This window comes from Acinonyx jubatus, chromosome X (genome assembly GCF_027475565.1).
Source record: "Acinonyx jubatus isolate Ajub_Pintada_27869175 chromosome X, VMU_Ajub_asm_v1.0, whole genome shotgun sequence".
NCBI classification, from domain to species: domain Eukaryota; kingdom Metazoa; phylum Chordata; class Mammalia; order Carnivora; family Felidae; genus Acinonyx; species Acinonyx jubatus.
The window spans coordinates 12,354,165-12,360,164 of NC_069389.1; positions in this window are offsets into that span (position 1 = coordinate 12,354,165).

Consider the following 6,000-nt stretch of genomic DNA (forward strand, 5'->3'; position numbering starts at 1 on the left):
TGTTTAAGTGATGGTCATGATCCCTGTTCAACATCTTGCCTGCTTGGAGTGAGCTCTGGTTATAAGACTTTAAGGAATGGTTCTTTTTCAATAGAATTTCATAAGATATTTCATATATCTCACAACTAGGAACTGTCAAAACACTTTAGTTTTAGAAATACAAATAGATGAATAGCTGTTAATTTTAGAGGCAAGAGAGGAACTTGTATTTTATTATTTTTTTATAATTTTTTAATGTTTATTCTTGAGAGAGACAGAGCATGAGTGGGGGAGGATGAGAGAGAGAGAGGGAGACACAGAATCAGAAGCAGGCTCCAGGCTCCGAGCTGTCAGCACAGAGCCCCACGCGGGGCTTGAACTCATGAACAGTGAGATCATGACTGAGCCACACAGGTGCCCCTAGAGGAATTTGTATTTTAAAGGGTATGTTGTTATTTTTAGTAAAACACTGTCTTGCACCAACCTGTTATACTAATTCCTCACCTGCATAAGCTGTGCCTATGCAGATAAAATTGCTGTCAGTTTTAATGCCTTACTTTTTGTAATGCTAGTGGAGTTAGTGAACAGTGGGCCATAGCTTTCACTTTAGAGATGCATAAAAACATAGAAATTATTTTAGCAGATCAATAATCCTTCTTGTTTATCTGTCTCTGAATTGCTCCAAGGAACTAGCAATAACAATTATTTTAACAGCTTTATTGGGATATAATTCACATGCATACATTTTACCCATTTAAAATGGGCAGTTCAATGTTTTTTTTATATATTCACAAAGGTGCAACTGCCACCACAATGTACTTTTAGAACATCTTCATCATCCCATGAAGAAACCCCATGCTGATTAGCTGTCACTGCCCATTCCCTCCTCCTCCTCAGCTCCTGACAACCACTAATTTATTTTCTGTGTCTATGATTTGCCTATTCTGGACACTTCATAAAAATGGAATCATATAATACATGATCCCTTGTGACTGACTTCTTTCACTTAGCATAATATTTGAAAAGCTCATTCATGTTGTAGCATGTATTAGTAGTTCATTTCTTTTTATTGCTTTATAATATTTCATTATATTTTGATATATACCACATTTTGTTTATCTGTTCATCATTTGTCTCTTCATGGACATTAGGGTTGTTTCTATTTTTAGGAACATAGAACAATGCTGCTATGAACATCTGTGTGAATGTATGTTTTAATTTCTCTTGTGTCTATATCTAGGAGTGCAGTTGCTGGGTCATGTAGTAATTCTGCATTTCACATTTTGAGGAACTACCAAATTGTTTTCTAAAGTGGCTGCAACATTTTACATTCCCACCAGCAACATATGAACATTCCAATTTCTCCATTTGTTATTGTCTGTCTTTTTGATTATAATCATCCTAATGGGTGTGAAGCGAAATCTCATTGCAATTTGGATTTGCATTTCCCTAATGACTAATGATTTTGAACATATTTTCATGTGCTTATTGGCCATTTTTATGTCTTCTTGGGAGAAATGTCTATTTAGATCCTTTGCCAATTTTTCATTGGGTTATTTGTCTTTTTTATAAATGAGTTGTAAGACTTCTTTGTATATTCCAAATACAAGTTACTCGTTGGATATAAAATCAACAATAGCAATTTACACATGTTGACCATATTTGGCTGCTTTTTTTTCACTTAAAGTCTCTTGGATATATTTCAGTTTCAGTATTAATGAGCAAGTCTCAATTTTTAAAGAAACTGCTGAATAGTCTTCCATATTTGAAATATCCCCAATAGTTGCCACCTGAATGAGGCCTTCTGTCTGTATATTCTTATAGGACATATCCTGAACCACACTCTTCTCCCTTCCCCATTTTGGAGGTATTGGTCAAATCCACCCTACTAGATTTATGTTAAGATTGAGGAACGTGTATTCTGCTTCTTTTTAAATGTGTGTGTGGTTCCTCACCACAGTGCGTAGCATATACCACTCTGTTGGTTGGTGAATTTAGAGTAGATGGTTTCCAATGGCTCATTATAAACTCTCAACAGAGAAGTCTTTTCCCCTTTGGGTCTTGCTTACAGTACAGAATACACAATCTTAGAATTGGAAGGGACCCCATGGGTCCTCTAATCCAATGGAACTCAAAGTGTGATCCACAGACTGGTGCCAGTCCACATCTCTTACTGGCCCATAACGATTGAGTAAAGGAAAATAGAGAGTAAGTGTTCAGAAACTTTTATTGTATTTGATATTGCTGTGGAAACCAAGTATGTGGTATTGTATTAGGCCAAAATATGAGACCACAATTGATAGAAACTTTTTTAAAGTTCTATGCAAAGACAACTGAGAAATACTTCTGTAGTCCAAATTACCACCCACAGACACAATCCCTTTTGCATTCAATCAGCTATAATTTACTTAATCCATTTAGTTTATTGATTCAAGAAATATTTATTTAGCCCTTACAACACATAGTGAACTGCTTGAGCTTGCAGGTCCATAACCTGGTTTTTCACTTGCTAGGTGTGTGAACATGGGGAGGGTTCTTAATTTCTCTGGGCCTTAGTTTCCCAATTTCCAAAAATGGGAGAAATAAGAGTGTACATTGTCATAGGGTTGCTTTGAGGAATATATGAATGAAGATAGATAGATAGATAGATAGATAGATAGACAGACCAGTTATTCGATAAATGTTAGTGAAGTTAAATGATGCTAATGATGTAATCCAAGCAGAAGTTGATAGTTTAAACTGAGGTAGTATTAGTGGGAATGGAAAAAATTAGATGGATCTAGAGAGTGTCCTCAGGACTTGCAGACTGACAGGCTAGGGAGAACTGGTAAGGATCAGAGTGAGGACCAGGATGACATCTTGCCAACCATTCTCTGAAATGGAGAACCTGAAGGAGGAAGGTTTGGGTCGGGACGGGGTGGGGGGACAGCAAGGTGGAGAATTATGATTTCAAATTTGGCCACATTGAGTTTCGGGTGACTCTGGAATTTTCCAGTGAAGCCCTCCAGTTGGTCTTTGGAGATAGAGACATAGATTTCAGAAAAGAGAGTTACACTGGAAGTAAGGCTTCATAATGTATAAATGGCAATTAGAACAATAGGAGTCACTGAAACAGCAAATGATGCCATGTAGAAAGAGAATAGAATAGACCCAGGACAGAGCCTGGTGGAACATCAGTGAACATCAGTGTGTGTTAGATGTGAGGGAGACCACGAAGGAGGCTTAGAAGAGTGGCCAGAGGAGTCTGAGAAGTGGCAAGAAAGTATAATATTGGAGAAACCAAGGAAAGATTATTTTAAAAAGGAGGATGTAGTCAATAGTGTCATGCAAGAGAAATTGCAAAGAGCATTTATCCACAGTGACAAAACAAAGATTAGTTTGGGTGGCTTGGTGGGGCAAAAGCCAGACTGCGTGGACTGACAGAGGAGTGAAGGCCATGCAGGGCAGATCACAAGTGCATACCACTCTCAGAAGGCCAGGCTTTAAAGAGGATGAGAGAAAGAGGCAGTAGTTTGGTGGGACGTGAGGCCTAGGAAGTTTGCTTTATGTTTGTAATAGGAAAACCCTATGCATGATCACCAATGAGAAGACAGGTTGGGTAAAAGTAAAAGTGAGAGAGGGCATAATTAATGGGGGTAGGAAAGGAATCAAGAGCATCTGTGGATGGGATTAGCTTTAAGTATGAGTTCTCTTTCCCACAAGTTATTTCCTTTGTGTACAACTCTAAATATTAGAAGTATATTTCTTATACTGAAGGGAAATAGGTTTTCTTGTAACTCTCATCTATGACTCCTATTTCTGCTTCCTCAACTCATACACAGTTGCAATTCTGTTTCCTTTTCAGTTTCTTTTATAAACATCCATGGTTCCTTCAAGCATTTTTCATATGATTTGATTTCAAGGTTTCCTTTGAGTAATGTTCAGCTTAAAATGTCAAACCCAGAACTGCCAAAAATTTTTCCAGATGCAGTTTGGCACATGTGATACCAAGCCCACTGTTTATGTTTTCTTTCTTGATCTGGGCTCTATACATTTATTATTGTTCTGTAAATTACATTTTGAGCTTTTAAAAAATCACATTATACAAACATTACTTATTGTGCTTATAAACAGTTAAAACCCAAGTCTTTTTCCAGGAACTGCTTTTAAGCCAGCTCTCCTGTGTTAAAAGCTAAGTATGGGTCTCAAGTTTCTTTTTGCTACTTTTGACCTATTATTTCAAGCTGTCATCCTATTGTATAGGATATGAACTCTGACATCCAACATATATACTCTTTGTCAGTCAGTGCTGTTAGCTTCAACATTCACAAGTTTGTATTGGGAGACAGTGTTCTAAGGCGATTCCCATGATTCCCACTCCATGCAATCCTCACCTTGGTGTAATCCTCTCTCTTGAGCATGGGTAGAACCTGTGAGTTGCTTTGAACTAATATAATGTGGCAAAGGTGAAGGGATTTTGCAGATGTAATGAAGGTCCCTAACCAGTTGTCTCTGAGTTAATCAAAAGGGAGAAAATCCAGGATGGGCTTGATCTAACCAGGGGAGCCCTACAAAAGAGAGTCCAGACCTTTCCTGAGAGACGAGACTTGAAGCAGGAGAGATGCTCTCCTGCTAGCCTTGAAGAAGCAAACAGTCATAGGGGTGCCTGGGTGGTTTACTCGGTTAAGCGTTTGACTCTTGGTTTCAGCTCAGGTCACGATCTCATGGTTTGTGAGACAGAGCCCCACACTGGGCTCTGCGCCAATGGAGCAGAGTCTGCATGGGATTTTCTCTCTCGCTCTATGCCCCTCCCCAGCCCTCTCTGTCTCTCTCTGTTTCTCATTCGCTCACCCTCTGAAAATAAATAAATAAACATTAAAAAAAGAAGCAAATGATCATATTGTGAACAATCTATGGAAAGGGATGCCTTCTAGGAGTTGAGAGCCTCAGTCCTTCAACTGTAAGAACCTGAATTCTGCCAACAACCTGAATGACCTTGGAAGAAGTCCGTGAGTCTCAGGTGAGACCCCTCTTCCCACCAACACTTTGACTGCAGGGGACCCAGCCAAGGACCCATGAAAAGTGTGGGATAATAAATGTATGTTGTTCTAAGCTGCTAAGTTTAGTAATTTGTTCTGCCTCGTAGAAAATAAAGGCACTCATCTTTAGCATTTTACCCTCAATGTCTGGGGTGAGAAAGTTGGACCCCACAAGGAGAGAGCACCATTTATGAGGACTCTCTCCTCCACTCCTCACCTGTGGCTTCCATAGCATCCTTAAGGCTCCTTGTCCACCAGTTTAATGCACTTTGCTCAGTGAGAGGTAGAAAACCTCATCACAGTGGACCACACATCAGCTTCTGAGCCAGAAGAAAACTGCTTCCATGAAAACAGGGAACACATTGAAAACCAGTACTGTTCATGCTGTGTGCTGTACTGTTGCAGTACTTATTAACAGCTCTGCTGATTCATTCTGTGACAGAGCATCTGAATCAGACATTAGTGGATCACCTCTGCTGTTGTGAGAGAGCCATTTGCCTCAGAATAAAAAACGTCTGTTAATATTCTGCGCACGCTTGAAACTCTTGATTAAGAGGCCAATCCTGCCCTCTCATTAGTACTTGGTGGGTGTCAGGGCCCTCATTAAGATTGCACTTCCTTTAATGTGGTCATCTTGGCATGGTTTGTGAATGACCTTAGTGGCTCAGGGGAGGACTGGTTTTTCCAAACAGTAGGAAAGAATGCGGAAAGAAATTGGATTTGGCATACTTTGTAGCATCTTATTGGATCGATTGTAGAAGAGCTCTTGAAGAAGGGCCTTATTTTGGGGCGCCTGGGTGGCTCCATCGGTTGGGCATCCGACTTCAGCTCAGGTCATGATCTCGCGGTCCGTGAGTTCGAGCCCCGTGTCGGGCTCTGTGCTGACAGCTCAGAGCCTGGAGCCTACTTCAGATTCTGTGTCTCCCTCTCTCTCTGCCCCTCTCCCGCTCACACTCTGTCTCTGTCTCTCTCAAAAATAAACAAAAATGTTAAAAAAAACAAT